At 38.0% G+C, this 27,293-nt stretch overlaps 1 protein-coding gene and 1 pseudogene across 1 annotated transcript in view; one reads left to right on the top strand and one right to left on the bottom strand.

Moving 5' to 3' along the window:
- Positions 1 to 27,293, top strand: part of LOC133532227 (netrin receptor DCC) — a 190,799-nt gene that overhangs the window by 17,118 nt on the left and 146,388 nt on the right. The gene's annotated exons all lie outside the window — the stretch shown is intronic.
- Positions 26,105 to 27,002, bottom strand: LOC133531832 (uncharacterized; annotated as a pseudogene).

Below are 27,293 nucleotides of genomic sequence, written 5' to 3'. Positions count from 1 at the left end.
GGCGTTAATGGGCGATGGTACTTGCTTGCCGCAAGGCCACTCGTCAACTCGTTTGCCTACTATATCATAAAAAATATTAAAATCTGATTGGCCCTGCAGGAGACGTAAATCGTATGTCTACGGGCGTCAATCGAAATGTCATTTCTATACACGGTGTTTTAGGGTTCCGTACCCAAAGGGTAAAGACGGGTGCCTATTACTAAGATTCCACTATCAGTCTGTCTGTCGGTCACCAGGCTGTATCTCACTAGCTAGACAGTTAAAATTTTCACAGATGATGTATTTCTGTTGCCGCTATAACAACAAATACTAAACGGAACGGAATCCCTATAACGGAACCCCTGGCCATTCAGATCGTTCTCCCCGTCCCTATCGCACCTCCTGTCATCCTTCTCTCTCCCTTACGTTCCATTTCACGCTCTCTTACGTTCCATTCCTACATGTATGTCTGTATGGGATACCATTCAATTTTATTATATGTACTTGGCCATACCCCGAAATTAAAGGAGTTTGAAAAAACGACTTGTACATTGTTTAAGTTTTGATTGGCGTTCTCTATGAAACAATTGTCGATTGGCTAAGCTTAGGTTTTGCTTGGTCAGGTGTCACAGACACCTACAGTCATCGGATAACACCTGTGGGGAAGTGTGAGAACGTATCGGTAAAACAATGGGCTGTTTAGTGTTGATAGCTCTTTGTCTATTCACGACATTCCTGTGTCTTTGACTATTGGCCAAGTGAGTAGGGTGGTCTTACGAAAAAAAGTTATAGGTATCCTGGTAAAAGTCCGGGAATCACCCTGAAAATTCTGATATTTCCTGGAATGTCATTTAAAAATTACTTTGAAAGAATCAGCTGTTTTTTTGTCTGTATCGGATTTTTTCTTTTTCCTCTTTGTTGGATATCAAATTTTAGTCAAAGAAAAACGTAAATTTAGATATTTTTAAGTTGCCCCTTTGAAGTAATTTCTCAGTTGTGTAAGCGACATAGATATTTACGCAGACAGTTTGTTTTACCAAATACTTTATTTTGAAATGAAAAACAAAAGCGTCAAAAACATCAGCAAACATCACAAAAGCTTAGAGAAAGCTCGACTATTTCTACAAACACATCAAATGCAATCTTTAGTTCTTTACATATTTTTATACATTTAATTTTCTACTTTATTGTAATAATCATAAAGCTAAAATTAAAAGCTTCATACGATAGAGCGACGTATTTTAAATATGGACTTTATTTTAGTTGTAATAAGGTATGAAATAAGATAAAAACTAACATTAAAACACCTGTAAAGCCGATCTAATGAATATTCATGGTGGAAATGCTTATGGAGCCCAAAACCTTTGTAATTAGTCATTAAGATATCGGCCATTATCGCGCGGGCTTATATTTTTCTGCCCTAAAATCTTTGTATTGCATTATTAAAGCTTTCGCTCACACATATTGTGTAAAGAGAAAAGCTAGACTTGAAACATTTTTTCTGAAGAACATGAATCGAACTTTATTAGTCACATATCTGACATAACTATTCTTAGGCAGTAGTGGACTTCGTAGATTTATATTTATTTATTTCATAATATGGAATTTCAATATAAATTATATTTAACTAATCTACATATATGAATTTATATATTGATCGTCAAAGAAAATTGATTATATAGAATTATAAAATGTCTAGAAATATAGGCACATACAAGCGCCTACGAGCACGGTACGAGCGGTTCAGGTTCAGCTTTGAAATGAGTTGCATAGCATCGTTTAAGCATCGCTTAAGGGGCAGTTAAAGAAGCTGTGGCTATCTGATCAGATTTAACTTATTTGTGACTATAAATATATAATTATTGTATATAATATAGGTATTCTATATATTTGTTATACTATTACTTCTATTTTATTTATTTTTTTCATTTAATTGTTTTTTTTGGCCCTCTTTTATAATTTTATTGATTTTCCTCTAGTCTATTGTACTCAGTGCTATATTTGTCTACCATTCTTCATCAATTCTCATATACTCAAAGGTTAACTGGAAGAAATCCCTTAAAGGGATAAGTTCGCCTTTGTACTGCTTATCCTGTGCCATATTTATATTTTGTCATTTTGTACAATAAAGAGTTTATACATACATACATACATACAAGTCATAGTAGTAGTATTTTTACAAACGTACACGTTACAACGTATTTTTTCTCACGTTTTCCTTCATAAGTCAATTTCACTATGAAAATAAAATGAAAAATTGTTTGGAATGTACAATTTGAGCTCTTTTAAATGAAACCCCACTTAACCTAGTAACTAGACTTTGAAATTTTCCCCCCTCTTTATTTTGGGAATTTTCTATAATTAATATAAATAAAATAAAAAAATTACACTTCCAATATGGGTTAGCGTTGTTCATTACTATTCCAAATTTCAAATCGATAGCTTAAGTACTTCTCGAGATATTTAGCAATGTGACGGACGGACGGACGGACAGAGTCGCACCATAAGGGTTCCTTACGTACCTTTTTAGTACGGAACCCTAAAAAGATCAATCAGTATCACATGTTATTCTAATAAATACAGTAATAATAGTGCCAAATCCACGGGAATACATTAAAAATACATAGCTAGTAGCGAGAGAAAGCTCAACAATCGGCAACACGTACGAGTCAACCCATTCTAATAAACATTCATCGTACGAATGCAAATGAAGCCCAAAACTACTGTAATTTGTTATAAAATATGGCTGACATTATTGCCCGAGCTTATACGTTACCTACATTATATCTGTAAAATTACGCGGATTGGATTAGTAATACATATTCTATCATCTGAGGTTTGAAAATTTTAAGTATTCGCTCCCAAGGCTCGAAAACCGGTTAAATTTCCAAACCGTTATCATACTTGGCGAAAAACCTTTTAATTTCGGCTTCGCTCGAAAAACCGTTATTGTTATACCGGTTTTTATGGGAGCAGTTCTTGTCAAATTAACCGGTTTACAGGAATAACAACCGGTTTCTTCATATGTCGGTGTCGATGTTTACGTGGCACACCACCAGGCCGGTCGGCAGTTTCGTCGCTCGACGAATAAACCGGTTTTTTTGGTTAATACAATAAAGTTCTCAAAACGTTCGTGTTCTTATAAAAGTTCGGAGAAAAACTGAAATAAACCGGTATCTACCGGTTTATAAAAACCGGTTCCGAGCCTTGTTCACTTATTTGAATTTTTCGCATGCGATGATGATCATGATGATTGGTAAAAACCTGAAACTAGCTCCATACCAAATTTCTTCGAAATCGCTACGCGGTTTAACATAAGTCTTAGTCTGCGTTGTTTTATAACAGAGTTCACATGGCCACCTCCTGTCTCCATCATCAGATCAGCTCCATGTTATCATAATATTGCATTGTCATCCGATTTACATATGTATGCAAAATTTCAGAACTCGGGAAGTGGGTCAAATTTAGCTTCCAAGATTTGACCCACACTAACAAAATTACTAACAGGGCAAGTTAAAAAAAATCGGCCAAGTGCGAGTCGGACTCGCACCACAGGAAGGGTTCCGTACCATTGTCTATAAAAACGGTCACCCATCCAAGTACTGACCCCGCCCGACGTTGCTTAACTTCGGTGATTGGATGAGAACCTCGAGATTGGAAAGAAATATTTATTTTATTCTGTTTTTAGTATTTGTTGTTATAGCGGCAACAGAAATGCATAATCTGTAGATATTTCAACTGGCTAACTATCACAGTTCATGAGATACAGCCAGGACGGACAGCGGAGTTTCAGTAATAGGGTCCCGTTTGACCCTTTAGGTATGGAACCCTAAAAAAAGCTTGTAAAAAGCATTTTCCTTGTAGTTGAACTATAGAAAAGAAATCTACTGCAGCAGCTTTTATAGTTTTATTCCTGTTATTAAAATAACACCACTTCCCATACTCGTAAACACTCCTAACCCTTTCAAAACGGTGTACGAGGGTCATGCCAAAAGAAGTTAGATACTCTATGGTCATTTGATCGATACTGGCCAGTTATACACCATTGTAAAGGTAGGTTATTTGCTAATAAATTCAAATATGGAACACTCGGAAAATGTTAGGATTCCTTTTTTAATTATTTTTTTTCTGGGTAATTTTGGAGGGAAATTTTCGCAACAATGGAGCTCACTCGACGTGATTTTCGTGTTATGATTTATTATGATTTTAAAAAAGGTTTAAAACCTCAAGAGTGTTTTGAACTTTTAGTTTCAACTTTTGGCGAGTCTGCTTGTTCACGTGCAACTGTTTTTAATTGGTTTGCTGAATTTAAAAGGGGACGAGAGACCTTTGAAGATGAGGCGAAGACCGGACGGCCGCCAACCGCAGTCACTCAAGAAAACGTACAGGCTGTGGAAAAAAATGTTCGTGCGAACCGACGAATTACATATGCAGAGCTCGAGCGTGAGCTGGGTATTGGATCAGCAGCATTGCAAACTATAATTCATTATCATCTGGCCCTTCATAAGCGTTGTTCAAGATGGGTGCCGCACAAACTCACCGATTTGCAAAAAGACCGCCGCGTAGATTGGTGCAAATTTATGATAGATAAATTCGACGCTGGCGAGAAAAAAAATGTATATGATATACTTACAGGTGACGAAACATGGCTATATAACTACGACCCCGAAACAAAGCGGCAGTCCACAGTATGGTGTTTTGAAGATGAGCCGACGCCAACAAAATGTCGCCGAACCCGAAGTACACAAAAACAAATGATTGCCTCATTTTTCTGCAAGACGGGACATATTGCTACGATAGTGCTAGAAGATCAAAGGACAGTCAACTCTGAATGGTATGTGACAGTTTGTGCCCCCAGAGTACTGTCAGCTTGGTGTGACAAGCGGCCGAAATCGGGAACTCAGCACCTGCTCTGGCACCATGACAACGCTGCCCCTCACACTTCTGCTAGAACACTTGACTATTTCAGCTCAAAAAACGTGACTATCTTGCCCCACCCGCCATATTCCCCCGACCTAGCCCCTTGCGATTTTTACTTATTTCCCAAAATTAAAGAAAAATTAAAAGGAAGGCGATTTGAGAACAAAGAAGATGCCCTGGCTGCGTATAATTATGAAATTTCTGAGGTATCTAAAGAAGAGTGGTCATCGGTATTTTCTAAGTGGTTTAGACGGATGGAAAAGTGTATACGTGTTCACGGTGACTACTTCGAAAAAATAGATAGCTGTAATAAAGAATAAAGTCGGTAACTTTTGAGTATCTAATTTCTTTTGGCATGACCCTCGTAACTATTAACTAACATCAATTTACTGTTTTAACGGTGACCGCTTGCGTCGCGTGCTCGAGCTGTATTAACAGTACCCCTAGTGTAAATATTTTCGACAGCGAAACGTGACGTACGCGTTTGCGTTAAGTGTCATTTTGTATGAGATTTTTGACTTTCCAAAACGTCCCGCTTGGCGCGCTGTTCAAAAACCCATACAAAATGAGACTTAACGCAAACGCGTACGTCACGTTTCGCTATCGACTAAATTTACACTAGGGGTACTGATAGAAAAAAGTTTTCTAAAGTGGAGGAGAGGTGAATTAATTGCAATTAATTGATCCTTATTTTTTGACGACCGGTTTGGCCTAGTGGGTAGTGACCCTGCCTACGAAGCTGATGGTCCCGGGTTCAAATCCTGGTAAGGGCATTTATTCGTGTGATGAGCATGGATATTTGTTCCTGAGTCATGGGTGCTTTCTATGTATTTAAGTATTTATAAATATTTATACATATATTATATATATCGTTGGCTAAGTACCCTCAACACAAGCCTTATTGAGCTTACTGTGGGACTTAGTCAATTTGTGTAATAATGTCCTATAATATTTATTTACGCAGCGGAAATGAGAATGTTGAGATGGATGTGTGGAGTGACGAGTAAGGATCGGATTAAGAATGAGTATATAAGGGGAAGTTTGAAACTAGCACCGGTAGCGGAGAAGATAAGGAGTGGTAGGTTAGCGTGGTATGGGCTTTAATGAGGAGGGATTAATGCCATATAGGAAAAAGAATGTTAGGAATGAATGTTGATGGACGGAGAGCGGATGGTAGACCCAAAAAACGATGGATGGATTGTGTGAAAGAGGATATGAGAAAGAAAGGAGTGAGTGCTGAGGTGACGAAAGATAGGGGAGAATGGAAGAGAAGAACATGTTGTGCCGACCCCACATAACGTGGGATAAGGGCAGGAGGAAGAATATTTATTTACTTTATTTAATATTTATTATTAACTAAAACGGGACTTAATCGTGATTAAAAAGAATCTGAGCCTCCGACGTTTTGAGCGGTAAATTCGCTCGTGAATTTTGGTAGGGTTTTTGCCAGGTGTGCCAGCTTAGAAGCTCAAACTTATATCCCATTTTAATGACTTATAAATAATTTTATTTTAACAAATCAAAACATTTTTTATCATAGGGAATCTGAGATCCAAGTAAGTAATATTTAAAGATGCGGGCGAGGTATGTTTATGGAGAAGGGATAACTGTCAGTGATATCACATAATAGGAATCAGACATGTGGACCATTTGTACAAGCTTTTATTTAACTTTGTATACATATGTATGTTCCGATTAAATTTTGTAAGCTAAATTAGACCCAATTCCCATTATTCGATTGACATACATAATTAATATATGTAAGTGGGGTAACAATACAATACTGTGGTACTATCAAGCTGATCTGATGATGGAGACATGAGGTGGCCATAGGAATTCTATGAGTCTATGATAAAACAACGCAAGCTAATTGTGTTTGAAGTTTAGAATCGTCCCGATGAGTATAAGTTGCCTTGTGAGAAAAGTACAGTCAGAGAAAAGCTTGCACCAAAAATTAATTTTTTGCCAAAACTTATTTTTATTTTTAGAAATCAATATGCGGACATCAAAATTCGATATGATCGATATTCGATATACGTATCCACTCACTTGCTTTTGGTAACTGTGGTTTCCAGCTGTCACCCTTATTTTATTATAATAATAGAAGTCACTAAAAATATGACACAAGTGAGTGGTTATAGGATAACTCTGTGATAAAACAAGTAACTGCATTTATTTATAATTATCTCGATGAGTAATTGTCTGCTAAAAGAAAAGTATATTCTGTCGCTGTTTACCCCGAGTATACTCAATATTGTGAAGTATCACATTGAAATATAGCCACGGGTTCGACGGTCAGGTCCCCTGTCGCCAGCGTCATTTCTCACGGAACTCATATCAATGAGACCAAGATTTCTCTGTTCGGTCGTGCGTTCAAGGGTTCAATTGGAATAAGTAGCAACACTTTAGACCCGGCCACACCGCTGCTCAAAATCAAAATACGCTGACGCACGTTTACTTGCGTCACGTTTTAAGAGAGGACGTAAAACCAGGAAAGGGGGTTCGAACTATTTTACAGATGGCGCCAGTATAGATTTTCCTGTCAATCCTTAGAAAAGCGTTAAATCCAAGTTTTTTCGGGATTTTTATGTCCTGAATGTAAATGTGTAATTGATTAGTTTTAGGTCTTATGTAGTTGCAATAAGATTCACAAATGGTCAGTGAAAGTTGCCGACGATGGTAATCCTTTGATATCTTCGCCAGTAGCCCATTTGCCCATGTCATCAGAAACATTCCTCTCTGAATGTTAAATAATATAAATAATCAATTACAAACAATATCTCGAAAAATAAATTGTGAAATATAACTTTATTGGCGTTTATTTCTCCAGTTTTCAATGATAGCACCGATGTCCCCATCCCCCGCTTGGCACCCTCGTCACGCGCCACACAATAATAACCCAAGGATTGTTTACGGTTTGCGGGTAGATTGAGAAATGCCGACTGCTGCGTTGCGGACGCTGCACGCATACCGTAGCGTTTTGAAAGTCTGAGGGCAGGAGGAATTTGAAAATAGAATCGATCAGAAATTGAAACAGATTCCGTGTAAACTAAATAGACAGCAATTTTTATTATTTATTCATCATCATCATCATATCAGCCTTTTATCGCCCACTGCTGAGCATAGGCCTCTCTTCTAGTACGCCACTTATCCCGGTCCCGAGCCAATCTCATCCAGAAGTATTATTTATTATATTTCTATAAGTAAGAACCTGTAATTGGCTCTGTCATTCTATTGTAAGTGCTACATATCAGTCTGAATCTGAACGTTACCCAAATTCTACCCCAATTTGATGTGACAGTGTGTCGTTTTAAACGATGTTATTTTTTTTTTATGGTAGAGGAGGCAAACGAGCAGACGGATCACCTGATGGTAAGCGATTACCGCCGTCCATGGACACCTGCAACACCAGAGGGGTTGTAAGTGTTAATAGTAATTTGATGGTTAAGACGACACTTTCGCACTCTGTCATTGCAAAGTCTGCAGAGTTATGTTAGGTTAGATCTATATACATCAATCGAACGAGCATCGATCGATGCCATCGTGTGGTCTAGTAGAAACTATCGATCGACGTCGAATGTTCCATGCCGACGTCGATCGATGATCGATCGATTGGTGTGGTCGCACCCTTAGTCAGCGATTGTCACCTTGGCTAGGCCCTAAGGTCATTTTAAACTCCTTACACGGAACCACTTCAGCTGATGACTCTGCCTATATAAAAAGCCAAGCCGTGAGTTGCGTACCTAATTTGAAGATCCAACCCCGCCAACGGAGGCGTTTGTTATTTAATTTTGTGTAAAGCAAAGACGCCTGCTAACGATACCGCAATTTAGAAAATAAACCGGCCAAGTGCGAGTCGGACTCGCGCACGAAGGGTTCCGTACCATTATTTATAAAAACCGCCAAAAAAAAAAAAAAAATGTTTGTTGTATGGGAGCCCAACTTATATATTTATTTTATTCTGTTTTTAGTATTTGTTGTTATGGTGGCAACAAAAATACATCATCTGTGAAAATTTCAACTGTCTAGCTATCTCGGTTCATGAGATACAGCCTGGTGACAGACGGACGGAGGGACGGACGGACAGCGAAGTCTCAGTAATAGGGTCTCGTTTGACACTTTGGGTACGGAACCCTAAAAAAGGAAAATTAGAGAACTTGACTTTACGTCTGTGGATTTTTCCACTTTTCCTTTATTTCTTAACATTGTGGCGTTTGTTTCTTTTATTTTGTGCAATGCGATGATACCTCATTATTATATTTGTATAGAATAACTGATGTAACATTTGTATTAATTATGTATTATATTGTTTCAGGTACTGACAAACTAAATTCCGCACGAGTATACGAATGGAAGTCATTAAAGTAGTAGGTTTTGATTATACCGACATTTGTCGCTCAAAATGACTGCTACCGTTTTTGTGCTCACCAGTTGGCGCCACTGTAGAGTGAGGTCCAGAAAGAAAAACAATCTCAAAATTCTGCTATCCTTATTTTTTTTAACGTCTAAACTTGCCGTTTTTTAAACCTGTTTAATTTGTATGTTGTAGTTGGCAGTTTTTTTAAACCACTAACATTTATTGAACTATATGTAATGTTTACATGATTAATCAAATATGGAAAATTATTTACCACAATTATGAACAAGGAGTGAAAATTCACGATAAAAAAGCTTGCAACCCCAAAAATTCTATGCATTTGACGTTTTGATAGACCTCCGTCTACACTAGCGCCCCTAGCGATCAAATTAAACGCGATAGCCCTCATTGTATTGCAATTAAAGTTGAATCCGTCAAAACTAACTCTGTATCAAGTTGACAGCAAATAGTGTGTGGCAGTGCAAATGTAGACATCTTATTAGGACCCATTTGCATGCTGACAAAAACGGTTAAAAAGGCTAGGACATGTAACTTTTGTAACACCTTTTATACAAATAAATGATTATGATTATTTTTAGAAATATGAAAGAAAAATAGTTTATTTGCAAAAACACATAAACATAAACAATAGAAAAAACTACGTGTACCAGCAAAAATGCACACATACTATTACAAAACTGCTTATGTTATAATACGTGTCTTATTAACAAACAAAAAGATTCTACTATTTTCAAATAACTAAAGAAACATACTTTCTTCAAGTAACTTAATTATGAACCCACGTATTCTCAACAGTGGAGCACCCACGCTCTCAGATTTAAAATGAAATGAGTCGATTTAAAATTCCATGCAATATTCTGTGCTCTGCACTCAAGGAAAAGTCGCCGTGATTTTATTTTAGAGTCCAAGATAAGACGACAGATAATATATTTTGAAAGACTAGCAACTTCTGAATATTATAAAAATAAGTTTAGCAACACAATTGGTTGGCATGCAAATCTTTTTCATTAAAGACTTAATTTATTAGAGGAATTTCAGCTTGCTGATAGGGAAGGGAAGAGATAATAAAGGGGGAGTGCTTTAGCATATGTATAGTCTAATAGACCTTCATTAAATTACAAGTAAACTCCGTTGCCTACCACCTGCAGCGGTTAGCAGGTGTCCCGCTAAACGAGCAGATATATCACGGACGTTAAAGGGCCCTCTATGCAAATAACAACAATAAAATTGTATTACTTCTCAGGCGATTTCACTCGTCAAACTCTTGTGTTTTGGTAGGCCGATTGGTTACAAGTTTCAAAAGCTATCGAATGTTTTTTAAAGCATATAAATTATGCGTCGAAACGTCGGAAGTAAATGTAAAAAAATAATTTCACGATAGACTCAATTTTAAACATGTTTGAATATATCTAGTGGCCAAACCGCGTTGTTTAATGTTGCAATTGATTCAATCAGAGTTGCCAAAATACGAAACCTAACTTAGTACATATTTAATCACTCAAAAGTACTCAAGTAGTATAGTACTCAAAAGTATTTAAATAAGTAATTGATCAAACAACTTACTTTCTACCATTAAATGTACAGTCGCCATCAGATATATCGGAGCGGCCGAGGTGCTCAAAAATATCTGTACATGCACCCTAACGCCTTGACAATAGAGTCGTGTTCAGATATTTGTGAGCGCCTTGACCGCTCCGATATATCTGATGGCGACTGTACCATTATATTCTAGTAGACCAGCCCGCGTAGCCAACGTGCCAATCGTTAACGATCCGTAACGAGACGCAGCTGTCACTGTCGCACTAACGTGAAAGAGTGATAGAGAGAAATGACTACGCTACGGCAGACATGTTTGCTACGCGGGCAGTAATTGTTTGAAATTGGAGTTCTAAGTGGAGTTTTTGAATTGTACTTGAACTGATTACGGCAAATCTCGCATTTTCCTTGGATTTCGGTATTTATTAAAAGCACCAACAAAGTTAAATTCGTTTTCCAAACTTCCTTCTTAGGAAATCTGAAAGGTCCTCAATCGTTTCGTAATTAATTAAATTTACCGATATCCGCTAACAACTTTTGTTTTAGGTATTGCTTTTTTGTTTTTAAAAGCATTTTTTATGAGATTTCCCATCATCTGTTGTAAGATGTACATAACTTTTTTGTTTATATTATAGACCGTAATTTCTTCTAATAATAATGTTATAAAAGTTTGTTTACAATCTTTCTCGTTACGTTTTCCTTATATTACTTTAATGCATAAATTCAATAAACATTTATACGATGTAGATAGCTTTCAATGTTCATTGGCTAATCTAAAAAATATAGTTAAACGTAAGTTCTATACATTATATAACTATGAACCTCCAGGTCTTTTTGTTGCAGTACATCTTTTGTATTGCATTTTCAATGTGTTTATATGACTGTTTGGTCTCTGAATAAACTAAAAAAATAGATATATACTTGGGGACAAACTTACGCATCGACCTAGCCCGATACTAAGCAAAGCTTGCACTATGGGTACTATGCGACGATATACAGGTTGGGCCAGTGATAAATTCTCTTTTCGTTTCGATAGTATGTTTTAAGCGAGTGATAAACTTAATAATGATACATTTTACCATACCTCCAATGTAACTTTTCATCTTGTTACATGGGTTTTGCTTTAGATCAAGTTCAATTGGTTCGCTCGACTCGAGAACTACTTATGGCGTTATTTACGTTATCTGTCAAATCTAAATAAGTTTTTGGCAAAAATTTCATTTTTGGTACAAGCTTTTATGGCTGACTGTACTTTTCTTAAAAACCCAAACACAATTCGTTTGCTTTGATTTATCACAGAGTTTCCATGGCCACCTCCTGTCTCTATCAGATCAGCTCCATATCATCATAATATTGCATTGCCATCCGATTTATATAACAGGGCAAGTTAAATAAAAGCTTGTATAAACCACTGATGACAGTGATGATACTGATGATCATTTATCCCTACCCGCCATTTTGAAATTTCTATTTGTTAGAAAGAGACAACATTTGACAGAGGTTTGTATTTAAGAGGTTCCTAAGTTTTATGAGGAGGTCAGAGTGTTCGCATGCAGGTTTCAACGGTAATACCTGAGCCGACGCCATCCGTCACAAGTTTTATGAGCACTTTTCGGTCAGTAATGTATCGTCGTAAGGTCGTAACGTGATGGTCGTAAATGCGACCTTCAAGGGGTCAGGAATAGGTTTATTTCTTTAAGGTATTGTGGGTTTTTGCACAAAACTACGGTATAGCTAGCTTTACATGAGGCGGGCCGTACGGTTGCTTGCCACCGTTATTTGAAAAGAAGTCAGAGAAAGATATTCTTAGGAAAAATAACATACGAGCATTTAAAGAAAGGGATGGAAAGATTGGCACGTGGTGAATTATTCAATTTTTCCTAGGTAGTTATAATATTAGATACAAAATTATATTTATTTCTTTTTTTTTATGTCAGAAAATTATGAATAAAAACTTGGGAATTACATACCTAACTCCAGATAGTCCAGAAGGGTCACGCTATAATAATAAAAACAAAACTTATAATGCATTAGACTAATGGACCCAACCAATACTCTGTGTCGTGTCAAAGTTATAATCTGTTGGGCTTAATTCCGTCTCTGGACATGAATACATTATGCACTAATGCGAGTCACACACTGACGCCACTTGGCTACTAAAATGAGGTCTGTTTTTAAGGTTCCCAAATTACAGTTTAATGTATTTGATTTTGTGACGTTCACACAATAAATGTATGATTGCTTACTAGTTACCTGCAAGTCGACACTTCGTTGTGAAGTGTCATGGCGAGCGGATAGCTGGACACAAAGCACACGATCACAATGTGTATATTATTTACCACTTTGTCATACATTCTTCGCAAAATCCTCGGCCCTACGCAGCGACCCGATGGTAGCTGGAGAATCCGCAAAACGACGAAGTCGAACAGATAGTAGCTGAGCCAAATATCATGGGTATCACAAAGGCGCAAAGGCTTCGGCGGCTTGGTCATCTAGAGCTAATGGGAGCCGATCGGGCGGTGGAAAGAACATTTGAGGGAAAACGGACAGCACGCCGCCCGGCCGGTCGACCTTAGTCGATGGGCGGATGTGGTGGACACGGATCTGCGCGAGCTTCAGGTTGAAGACTGGCGAGAAACTGCACAGGACCGGGATCAGTGGCGAGCAGCGACCCAAAGTGTGTGTTGGAGGCCAAGACACACTTTGGGTCTCTGCGCCAGAGGAGTAAGTAAGTACCTTGTCATACAACTGAGTTAAGACGTCACAGATTTCAAGCCCTTGAAAGGCGAAATTGGCGCGTTAACGTTCCGCGACCAACTGGAATATCCCTGCCGTAATGATGTCGATCTCGCTTCATAAATCCTTGGCTATCGCCGCGCTGATTTGCGTGAGCGGCAGCCGTCGAGCGTGTGTTACGAGCACCTTTTCCACACTGTTTACTGACAATACATAAACCTTTTCGCAAAGATAAGGTTCTCCACTGAATAAATCGCAACTTGACTCGTTCACACCTATCAAATCAACTATAAGCCGAATTGTGCTCCCATCATACTGATCATACTGGCAGTTATATACACCGTGTTTTTTTTTATTTCCGTCAATTTCAAGGGTATTTAAATTAAGTAACTTTCTCGAAGTCACTGGTATTCTAATTAACTCCATTTCGGAGATAATCAATATTTCATTTTTATCTTATGAGGCCCTTACGATGGTATTCTAATTAACTCCATTTCGGAGATAATCAATATTTAATTTTTATCTTATGAGGCCCTTACGAGCGTGTACACTTGCCTTAGGGCCTGTTTACATATTGATTAGTGTTCAGTACGAGTTCATACATTTGCTCCTAAACGAAAAGTACTATCTCGGACGATTGATGTTCGAAATGATATTGATATGTCACAGTTTTCAATTGTTTCGTTGAATTAAATGTAATGCCCGTGTAACAACAACGCTATATGCAACATTTAATAACTTTTTATAAAAATAAAATATTTATATATTTTTTTTGCAAATTAACTATGCCATTTACTTTCCTTAAACGTACTTACGGATACCCCGAAGTTAGCGGAATTCAATAAAAACACGGTGTATACGGCAGGTATGACAGTTAATAAGATTATTTAATTAAAATACCCTTTAACGGATTAGTTATAAAGTCCAATCCAAATGGTTTCAATTAATTAAAATGAAAAAAAATAACTTTCTGTTATTTTCTAACAAAATAATCGACCCAGTAATGGACTGCAGACATTATGTGCCCCGTAGGAATACTTGCCGATGACAATTATGATCATTTTCAATAATATTGAAATATTAAATACATCAATATTACTTTTTAAATATTTGCAGTTCTTAAATAAATGGTCACGCACATCTTTCAACATTACTTAACAGTTTTCTTATCAAATAGGCCTGCCGGACAACTGAAGCAGTTCCAACAAAAATGGTGCACTTTGATAAAATCACTGATAATAATTATACCAATCTTAATGGATAACCACTTCACGAGATAACTGTGTGCTTTAATTAATTTGTAAGGATGTTTCATTTTCACGACAACGACTACGATGATATAATCATATCATCGTGTGACAGGGACAACTAAGGTATGGTTAGTGTTACATTATGTTGTCCCGGTCACACAATGTTATATAACGTTATTTATCTGCCGGTATAGGAGGACCATAACGATCTCGAGCCCCGGTAGGTACATAAATCTCAGGTTATCTCTTCGCTGATTTGTGTAAGCCGCAGCCGTGAAGCGTATTACCAGCACCTGATATAATAGAGAGCTTTTCTGTCGAGTTTTCAGACCTTACAGAAAACCGCAGCCAAATAACACTAGACCCTAGTCATAGTGTTATGTTCTTGCGGTTGAGTAAGGTTGCCAGAGCTCAACGAGGGCGTGGAGTGTTAGGGTCCGCAACGCGCATGTAACTCCTCTGGAGTTGCTGGCGTCCATAGGCTACGGAGACTGCGTATCATCAGGCGGGCCGTATGCTTGTTTGCTACCGATGTAGTAAAGTTACCGTGTTTCGGCAACGAAGCTTGCTGAGTTGCCTAAGTAAGGTACGAGATTGAAAAGCTTGATTACATCACTGTTGTATTCAATACTTTTTTTACGAGTCATCTAAAATAATACTTTTTTACTATAAAATCTAAATAATTAATGAAAATTGGTAAGTATCTCAGTTGACAAAAATGTAGTACAAAAGACATAATCGCGCGAGTACGAGTATCATCACGGGTGCGCGGCGACACGTGATTGGTCTTTTTTTTATAGTTGACTACTGCGTATCGAAATGAATATTATAGTTGAGTTGGGAGCCTAACATGAAAAGTACGCAGTTATAGTTAGGTATACGAAATCTTAATTCAACCATTACAGTCGACGAGTGGAAAAATGCTTAGAAATTTAAACGTCCCAGCATTTCTTCCACTTCCAAATCGCGACGACATTTCCCGAAAACTAGTGCCCGTAACCAGATTCCAATTCAAACCTCCGTCACCGTTTCTGCCGCCCTCTGACGGCTCAAATGAATATTGGCAGTCGTCCACTTACCTTTTTTTATTATTGATTGACGCCAACAGTTGCCCTTCCATTGCCATCAGAATAAAGATGGAATAGCTGTCAATTGAAATACGTTTTACATAGGTAGGAAAATCTGTTCTTATTTTGAATAGGAATGGTAATATTGATCATTTTTAGGGTTCCGTAGCCAAATGGCAAAAAACGGAACCCTTATAGATTCGTCATGTCCGCCTGTCTGTCCGATTCTGTCACAGCCACTTATTTCCGAAACTATAAAAGCTATACTGTTCAAACTTGGTAAGTAGATGTATTCTATGAACCGCATTATGATGTTTACACAAAAATAGAAAAAAAAACAATAAATTTTGGGGGTTCCCCATACTTAGAACTGAAACTCAAAAAATCTTTTTTTATCAAACCCATACGTGTGGGGTATCTATGGATAGGTCTTTAAAAATGATATTGAGGTTTCTAATATCATTTTTTTCTAAACTGAATAGTTTGCGCGAGAGACACTTCCAAAGTGGTAAAAAGTTTCCCCCCCCCCCCCCCCCGTAACTTCTAAAATAACAGAATGAAAAATCTAAAAAAAATATATGATATACATTGCCATGCAAACTTCCACCGAAAATTGGTTCGAACGAGATCTAGTAAGTAGTTTTTTTTTTAATACGTCATAAAAATTAAAAAAAATTTTTTTTTCATCAAACCCATACGTGTGGGGTATCTAAGGATAGGTCTTCAAAAATGATATTTAGGTTTCTAATATAATTTTTTTCTAAACTGAATAGTTTGCGCGAGAGACACTTCCAAAGTGAAAAACAGTGTGCCCCCCCCCCCCCCCCCCTGTAACTTCTAAAATAACGGAATGAAAAATCTAAAAAAAATATATGATATACATTACCATGCAAACTTCCAACGAAAATTGGTTTGAACCAGATCTAGTAAGTAGTTTTTTTAATACGTCATAAATGGTACGGAACCCTTCATGGGCGAGTCCGACTCGCACTTGGCCGCTTTTTATTACAAGCTTTTATTTACTTTCACCTGACCGTTGTCTGTTTGTAATCAAATCTTGCAAGTTAAATTTGACCCACTTCCCGGTATCCGATTGAGCTGAGAATTTGCATACATATGTAAGTCGGGTGACAATGCAATATTATGGTACCATCGAGCTGATCTGATGATGGAGACAAGAGGTGGACATAGGAACTCTGTGATAAAACAACGCAACCTAATTGGGGTTTTTGGAATTTGCTCGATGAGTATATATAGTTAGTTGCCTGTGGAAAGAAAAGTACAGTCAGCGATAAAAGCTTGTATACCAAAAATGAAATTTTTGCCAGAAACTTATTGAAGTTTTGACTCCTCTATCATTTATGTGGGTAACATTTAAGACATGTCCTCCGTCATATTATTAAATTATAGAAACGGGATAATCGCGTATAGTTTTAAATTTACCTCCGACGTTTCGAGGGCGGCGTCGTGCCCGCAATCGTGAAAGTTTAAATCGGTGATGTCGAACACTCTTAAGCGGGAAAAATTAACGAAAATGGATAAATTTATCCCAAACTATACTACTTTCTACATCTAAAACCCAAAACTACTGTACCAATAAATACAATAACTTGGTGTCATTCCTCTAATCTAATAACAGATCTGAAGGCCTGCCGTGTCGATTTTAGAAATAATTTTATAAAGATATTTTTAGTTTTCTGCCTCTATAGCTCTTGGTCCACTGAAATCGACCTGGAAAACTGTAACCTTAAGAGGCTGTCAACACCCAATGTCCTTGAAATTGATGTTACTTAAACAGTTTTTTAAGAAAGACTTTGTTTTAGTCAAGTAAGAAAAATATATGTTCATATTAATTATATTTCAAAGACCGTGGTTGTACTCGATACACGATTGAACGAAATCGGCTCGATAGAAAATAATTGCAAAGATTGGTCTTAAAATCACAATTAAACGGTTTTATGTCTTTATTGTTTTGACTTATGGGTCTGCAATTAAAATCACAATTTCAAAACATTTATATCTAAACCGTGGTCGAGTTAAATATTACACTAATAATCCACTTTTTTTTATTTAAATATTTTTCTTATAATTCCCTTGCCCAGGCCCAGTAACATGCGACAGTGCTATCTCATTTACTCCGATACAAATAGACAGTGTGCGCGCTTTAGGTATTGACAGCCTCTTAAACCAATTCTATCGATTTTAAGCTCTATAACCACCACAGGTCCTAAAACTAATTTTTTATTTTTATTTGACAAAACAATTTTTTCTCTCCAAAAATGCTACCCTTTGCGTCAGCGGACGTGCGACTCTCGCCTGACCGCTTTCCCTCCTTCCAACCCCAAAGAGACATATCCATATTCATTCCACGCTAACATACGGCTGTTTTACTCCGAACGGCAGTTTTAATGCACTCCGAGGGTCAAAACGCCATTCCATATTACATTTCCGAACCTGACGTGAATTTTTACGACTTCTCATTCGGTTTGGCGACGTGTCGTTCGAAATGGGTTTTTCGGGGATTTCTGTATCTTGGGCACATTTGAAGTATTTTATTCTTTTTTAAATGGCTTTTTAACGGATTTTAGCGTAAATATTTATAAAGCATCGTTATAGTAGTGTAGAGTCGGTCTACTTTGCACCAATTGAATTTCGAAAATGTATTCTGTACATAGGCTTCAAAGGCGCGAACGGCTATTAATAATGCTCTTCGTTACATCATCATGAATTGTTGCATTATTGTCTTGAGCTAATCTAACTTACCTTCTTTCCTTTCAGACTCATTCCTGTCCTGGCTCCAGGAAGAACCTTCCAAATCCGAGATCCCTCAAGATCCTGTACATCATTTCCTGAAGCCCACACTTCCTACGACCCAATCCTTTTGCAATAAAGACTGGCAGGTTTACTAAAAAACTGTGTTTTAATATATATTTAAGTACCAAATAAAACATTTTTTTCTACTCTAGCACTCTTATTTGTTCATTAAATGACTGTCAAGGAGATCGAAATCAACTTCATATCTGTCTATAGGATCCTAACAGCAGTGTTGTTAGGAATATTTATACAATATTATGCAACTGTTGTTTTCTTTTAAATTCTGGCTTCTAGACAAAGATCTACAAACTAATATTTACTTTGTGTTTATTTATAGGTAAGTTTAAGTGTTTGATGTTGTCTTGTTCGCAACGGTACATGATTACGTCTTAAAATTCAAGGGCCGAAGTTACAAAACAAAATGAAGGTGAGTTTTGTAAAGACAGGCCCTTGAATTACCTTTAAATAAAATAAAGTAAATATTGGTTTGTAGATCTTTGTCTAGAAGTCACAATTAAAAATAAACAACCGCTGCCTACATAACCCTTGTTATGCAACTCTTGCACAAAATACTTATTTTTAGTAACGCGATTTTTCCTAGAGTGGGCAAATAACTATTAAGAGGAAAGGGGACGACCCATTGACGACCGGACAAATGTAGTTGCCATTTCCCTCTCTGGTTGTGTCACTGTGGAAAATAATTTTATTAATTTATATGTTTATTTACTATAGCCCCTTCGTTTGTTTTTTTTTTATATTTTTATTATAAAAGTTAGGAGCGAAAATAAATTTATCCAATTTTTTCAAAACTATTTTAAAACGATCAAACGGACGGGTGTAGCTATGGTTAATGTAATTAAAAATTGTAAAAAACATCTATTCAATATCCAGGGAAAGACTATTGGAGGAAAATTGGGACTACGTTTGTATGGGCAATGGACAATAAGTCTCTAAAGTGCTCAACAATATAAATAATTAGCTTTTAGCTTTATGAATAAGATGTGTCAGTTATTTTTGTGCACTAAGTTCTACAAGATATTACCAAGATAATTGACCTCCTTTTTGGGTGTATTTCTATTTATCCCCGCCAGGAATAGATGACAATTATTATTCCCACCTGTCCCCGCTTCATGAATGGCGCAGGTCACGTGAAGCGGGGACAGATGGGAATACACCCCTTTTCGCCAGCGCTTCCCGGTTGCGTCCTTAGGAGCCCGCGGTCCTTTGCCCCGCATTTAATTAAGCTTCAAAGGCGGGTGCAGCGGTGCATCACATTGCATTATCCTTCGACTCCGGTTACTAATTGCATTTAATTCAATATTCACGACTCAAGTTTGGGTGGCACAGCTTAGAAAACAGTGAGGTCATCAGTGGAGGCAATTGTACTTGTCACTTTTGTTTTAACAATATAGGAAAATGATTTGCAGTAGTGCATAAATTAGCACATTATGTAACTATGTCGAAAATTTAAAGGGTCATTTGTACTGTAAAACGTTGTATGTACGATACATGTGCGAATAGGTAATTCGCAACTCGTGTCTATTTAAAATTTAATTATTGTAATTTTTTAAATTTAAATTTATCAATTTATCGCCACTCGTTACGAATTTCCTATTTTTCGCACCTGTATCGTAAATAACTATTTCCTATCTTTCTAGACTTGTCGACGCTCCGATTTAATCGGAGAACCGCGAGACGAGAAGGGAGCAATGTATACACTCGTTCTCGGCCTGTCTCGGGGTGTCTCGACGAGTGTGTACAGCCCACATTAGACTTCTAGATCGCCATCGCGACCACCTTCTAGATTCTTCTAGCCCGGAAAATATCGCATTTTGTGACGAGATATACCGATATTGGAATTACGTGTGCATGGGACGCATAAAATCGACAAAAACCAGTAGAAAAAAAAAGGAAAGGTACTGGCACTATAACACGTTGCCCTTTCTACACCATGATTGCCTGAATCATAAAGCGCTGGTGGCCTGGCGGTAAGAGCGTGCGACTTGCACTCCGGAGGTCGCGGGTTCAAACCCCGGCTCGTACCAATGAGTTTTTCGGAACTTATGTACGAAATATCATTTGATATTTACCAGTCGCTTTTCGGTGAGGAAAAACATCGTGAGGAAACCGGACTAATCCCAACGAGGCCTCTGGGTTGAAAGGTCAGATGGCAGTCGCTTTCGTAAAAACTAGTGCCTACGCCAAATCTTGGGATTAGTTGTCAAATGGACCCGAGGCTCCCATGAGCCGTGGCAAAATGCCAGGACAACGCGAGGAAGAAGAAGATTGCCTGAATCATAATATACCACATTTACACTCACGCGGCCTCATTTGCGCTCGTCCGTTTGATCGGTAATCCTTTACCTGCAGACGTCTATAGTTGTGATGTGTTCATTAAGTAAAAACAAAGGGGGCTTAATCGAGGCTGGGTGGCACAGCTTACAGATGAGATGAGTAGGTAAGTAAGTAAGTAAATATTCTTTATTGCACCAACAATTATACATTTTACATACATGTAAAACTACAAATGATTTTTAAAGGAAAATAGAACCAGGTAACAACAGGCGGTCTTATCGCTAAAAAGCGATCTCTTCCAGACAACCTTTAGGTAGCAGGAAATTTCGAACTCATACAAAAGTCAACAGGTAGTGCAAGGAGCTAAATATGGAGACTATTAAATACAAACACACATACTACTTATATAAGTATTAAAACAATACCTGAGTTGAAGTACTGAAATTTAAAATTGTAAAACTATTTCAAAGCCTTACAACCATGTTAGTCATCATCTTAGATTTTTTATTGCCTAATAAAAAAGTTAAATAAAAAAGATAATATATTCCTCTCAACCCGCTGTCGGCAAAGTAATCTGTGACTCTTACAGATCAAAAGGGGTAGTCGCTAATCCAGAGATGAGTTAAATCCGTTTTTTAGCATCACAAAGAAGGCAAGCAATGAAAAACAGACGACATTTATTTTTCCATATAAAATCATTCAGCAAGCAATGTATCCACTACTTTGTTTTAATTCAAAACGTCGTATTTAATGACGCGACGTCACAACTGTCACAAGTGACCTTGATGTACGAAATACATCGCTAAAAAAAAATCTAAATTTAGTTATGCTCTAGTAGTTAAGACTAAATTTAAAAAATCATACAGAACAGTACCCCTAGTGTAAATAAATTCGATTTCGAAACGTGACGTACGCGTTTGCGTTTAGTCTCATTTTGTATTGGATTTAGAAAGAGCGCGCCAAGCGGGACGTTTTGGAAACTCAAAATCCTATACAAAATGAGACTTAACGCAAACGCGTTCGTCACGTTATGATGTCGATCAAATTCACACTAGGGGTACTGTTTTATAGTACTAAAACCTACATCTAGTTTAAGTTAGCGGTTATATACACTAAATTATTTATCTCAACCCTCTGTCGGCAAAGTAACCTGCGACTCTTAAGATCAAAAGAGGTAATCCCGAGATGAGTTAATAGACAGTGGAGTGATTAGCTGTAACTCGACTATAAGGCTCCGGCTTGCCTATTATTATGGAGATTACTTCAATTCAGGCAGATAAGGATTAACGGCCTGATTCGAAGAATGATTAAGACACGTTTAAGATCTTGGAAAGATCTTTAAAAGATCGATACATAAACGAAATTTTTAATCCCCTGTGATCCCAATAAGATTTATCTACGATATTTGTAACGTCAAAGTCAATTATACGATGTAAGTAAGTAAGTAAATATTCTTTATTGCACCAACAATTATACATTTTACATACATGTAAAACTACAAATGAATTTTAAAGGAAAATAGAACCAGGTAACAACAGGCGGTCTTATCGCTAAAAAGCGATCTCTTCCAGACAACCTTTAGGTAGCAGGAAATTTCGAACTCATACAAAAGTCAACAGGTAGTGCAAGGAGCTAAATATGGAGACTATTAAATACAAACACACATACTACTTATATAAGTATTAAAACAATACCTAATATACTAATAAATATACAATATAATATAATACAATATATATATATTTATACTTACACATATAAAATATATAAATGGCAACTTAAGGTAGAGATAGAAAGTATAGTTTCAGCTGATTTTTGAAAATGGGGAGAGATTTAGCTAATCTTAATTCTACTGGCAGAGCATTCCATAACCGAACAGCCCGGAAGGTAAAAGAGCTATTATAAAATTTTGAAGTAGATAAGGGAGGAGCAAGAATATGAGTCTGAGAACATCTGATAGAAGAGAGATACTTGAAACGCTCTTTGAGATAAGGTGGTGTAGCGGGGTTAAAGAGAATGCCATATAGGAGGGCAAGAACATGAGAGTCACGGCGAAGACGAATAGGAAGCCACTTGAGCTGAGAACGAAACTGAGACACATGGTCATATTTGCGCAAGCCAAATATAAACCTTATACAGAGATTCTGGAGGCGCTCAAGCTTATTCAGCTGATCCTGCGTAAGGTCAAGATAGCAAATGTCAGCATAATCTAATATGGGCAGTAAGAGAGATTGAGCTAGCGCAATTTTAGTGGCGTAAGGCAAGAAATTTCGAAGTCTGCGGAGCGATGCAATTGCAGCAAACATCCTCCTACTAACCTCACTCACCTGAGGTGCCCAAGAGAGACTCTGGTCCATCATGACACCCAGATTCCTTACCTGGACAGAGAAGGGAATCTGAATACCGTCAAACACAATGGCAGGTAGAGAGCCAAAATCAATCCGGGCAGTAAGCTTTGAGCTACCTACTACCATAACCTGAGTTTTAGTAGGGTTTACCTTGAGACCGTAACGCTTACTCCAATCTAAGATGCTCTCCAAGTCAGTGTTCATGGCGCAGATAGTCTGTGGTAGATCGGCAACAGAGCCCTGAGAGTATATTTGAAGGTCATCAGCGTAAAGGTGGTAGGAGGACAAAATATTGGAAGTGATAGAGTTTATAAAGATAGAGAAAAGAAGAGGAGACAGCACGCCGCCCTGTGGGACACCAGCAAGCGTGTTGCACCACGAAGATCGAGAGGAATCCACCTTTATACGCTGCCGACGCCCTACTAAATAACTGCGAAACCAGTCAACTACCGCAGGAGATACATTAAGTGAACGCAATATGCCTAGCAAGATATCGAAGTCAACCGTGTTGAAAGCATTACTGAAATCCAAAAGCGATAATACCGTGATCTTACGATTATCCATACCAGCCCGGATATCATCAGTAATTTTTACAAGAGCGGTAGTTGTGCTGTGGCCTGAACGGAAACCGGATTGGTATGGGTTCATGAGCGCATGTCTGTTCAAAAAAGAAGTAAACTGCTGATGTACTAGACGCTCTAGAACTTTTGAGAGGAAAGGAAGAATGGAAATAGGACGGTAGTCTGAGAAGGAGGAGGGACTGGACTTTTTAGGCAAAGGAATAACGTCGGCATCTTTCCAAAGCGATGGGAAAACATTAGAAGAAATGGAGCTATTGAGGATACAGGTGATAATAGGAGCTATGACGTCAATGAGAGGAAGGATCATGTTTCGGCTCAGGTTATCGACTCCAACGGCATTAGACGAGATGGCTATTACGTTCTTCTTAACGTCACTGTCAGTAAATTGAGCAAGAGAGAAAGGGGGATAGTCAGGAGTTGGGATATTTGAAAGAAAGTTAAGGGTGTCCAACTTAACTGACCCAGAAAAGGAGGCAAAAGAAGAGAAGTGCAGGTTAAGCTGGTCAAGGTCAACGCTATGATCGACTGAGTTTTGAGGTTGCTTCCCAACTCCAAGTGACTTTAGAAACTTCCAAACTTTGGCGGGGTTACCATTTTCCACGGAATTGTGAATGTGTCGCCTCTGAGCATCTCGGCATATTGTACTGCAACGATTCCGCAAAGCATGGTACCTAGCCTTGTTTTTATCTGAAGGGTATGACTTAAATTTAGATTTAGCCAAATTCTTTTTTGCTATTAATAACTTAATGTCCGCAGTAAGCCAGGGAGCAGGAAGGTGCTTAATTTTTACCGGGCGTATAGGAGCGTGAACATCGTAGAGATGAGTTAGAGCAGAGTTAAAGAGCGATACCTTCTCATCTACAGAAACAGCCTCAAACACACCACTCCAGTCCAGTCGAACTTCGAGGCATCCTCACGAAGCTTTTCAACATTCATCCGACTAAAATTGCGCTGAAAGAGTATTTTAGGTTTGGCCTTAGGTGGACGGATTTTATAAGACAAAAAAAGCAGATGATGATATGAAAAGGCGTCCGCAGAGTATTGGACATACCTTGCAACATGATCTAGAGATGAGACAAAAGTGAGGTCGAGAAGCGACGGAGAACAGTTAGGAAAAAAGTGTGTGGGACCGGATGGCAGGATGAACATATTGCAGGCTTCAGAAAGAGATTTAAGAGACTTGGAGCGAGAGTCATTTTTTAGAAGACATGTATTAAAATCCCCCATAATTATATGATGTGTATATGATGGCATTAAATCCTCGAGAAGCTTTTCAAAAGACCCAAAGTAATTAACTTGAAGGGAGGGAGAATAAAATACCCCTAAAAGGACTTTAGAGTGAGATAGGCTAAACTCTAGAAATAAATACTCTGCGGTGTCAGAAGAAGGGGATTGAGTAGACATACTTAAAATGGAATACGGGATATGAGAACGGAGATAAATAGCAACACCCCCACCTCCCCTGCCAGAGCGATCATTACGTATTAAACAAAAACCGGGCAACGAATAAGAGGTAGAAGGGAGGCAAGGCTTGAGCCAAGTCTCGGAGATCAAAATGGCGTCAATACGACTTAGTTCAAAAGTTAATAAAAAATCATTAAAGTGGGCGGGGATACTTTGGGCATTTATATGCGCGACATTAAAATTTTTGGGAACGTCAGAAAGTTGTAGGTCAAGTAAGTCATGAAGAGAGGGAGGGAGACTATGAAAGCTATCATCACAATCAGAGGAAGCAGAAACAAAATCACTATTTTCGTCAGAATCATTAAAGTTTGCCATTTACGGATAAATATATATATATATATAGAAATGAATAAGTATTATCAAACTACAATAAATATAAAAACTACTAAGACTAAGAAATGCACTAAAACAATTTCCAACTACCCGCCAGCAGTAACTGAATATACAATAAAAAATTAAAGTAAGCAACGAAACGCAATTTACAAAGTGGCAACACTAATACATGTCAAGTGTCACTTGTGACAATTTTTCACTACCTGTCAGTGCCAAGCGAACAAGTATACAAGAAATTGACACAATAAAATATTAACCGACAGATGTGAAGTTGCAAAAAATATTAAAGTAAGAAGAGGGTAAAAAAGAAATTCGCACAAGATATTACACGGTCAAAAACAAGAGTCAAATTGAGAGACAAGCAACTTACACTACAACTAACAACACAATAATAAAACTAGTTTTAAACACGGGGTTTGATAGCTCCCTGACGCTTCACCCTTCTGTCTGGCTTGCTAGCAGTCGGGCCTGATTCAACAGCTGTACTTACAGCGGGTTGAGACGCCGGCGCAGGCTTGATGGAGTCGAGATCAGCGAGTGATGACACGCAGCGGCGTTCCCCTTCCTTAACTTGAACGTAAACACTGCCGTCCCGTGTAAAACAGTTACGAACGCCGAGACGTTCACGGGCAGCCATGAAGACGTCGTGCCGTGGTTTGGTCAAAAATTCTGACACTATCACGCCCGTTCCTTTCAAGGCGGTTTTGCTAAACCATACGTCGTTGCGATGAGAAATGTCGCGGAACTTCACTAACACACATCTGGTCAGGTTCTTACGAGGACGCCCCATACGGTGACTCCGGGATATGTCATCAGTTGTGAGCTCGCTCTTCAAATGGGTCCTCAGCAATCCCACAACTCACGCCGAAGTATCCTCACCATCTTCCTCAGCAACACCATGAAAGAGGAGAATCTTACGCCTCGACCGCATCTCCAGGCTGTCGACTTGATGGCTGAGGAACTCCACTTGTTGCTGAAGTGTCTCCAAGGATTTCATTATAAATGATCGGAAAGCCTCAAACTGCGCAGCAACAGAAGAGATGGTGGGACTCCCCGGAGTAGCCTTATCTATTTGTCCCTGGAACTCCGCCATCCTTGCGCTGAAGATCGCAGACATCTCAGCCACGGACTGCTTGATGGACTCCATTGTCAGTTTAAAGTGCAGTGAAGGTGATTTAGGACAGTAAACAGTGTCAACCTTATTAAAAGTGAATTTAGCAAAGAGAACTGCTGGTAGGTAGAAAATATCAACTAAACATTAAGTTAATTTTGATTTAAGGCCAAAATATTTACTATTTAATAATTTTTATCAGCTGATGTGTACTCGTGTTTCTATGCCTACCCTCCTTTTTTTTCCTTTCCTTTTGTATAAACGATATTTAAATGAGAACTTATCTAAACCAGAACTTATCGTTATCGTATCTCATTCTTCGTAACGGGCCGTAAGACTTATTAAAGTTAGACATTTGCAGACTATTTGCAATATTATATATACAGAGACTTTATACCACGACGGTGGCAAACAAGCATACCACACCACTTCCACAGCACTTTCCTTTGGTCATTACAAAAGTTAACGATTCGGATACAAA

Source organism: Cydia pomonella, chromosome 26 (assembly GCF_033807575.1).
Source record: "Cydia pomonella isolate Wapato2018A chromosome 26, ilCydPomo1, whole genome shotgun sequence".
Taxonomy (NCBI): Eukaryota; Metazoa; Arthropoda; class Insecta; order Lepidoptera; family Tortricidae; genus Cydia; species Cydia pomonella.
This window is presented reverse-complemented; position numbering and strand designations above follow the sequence as displayed.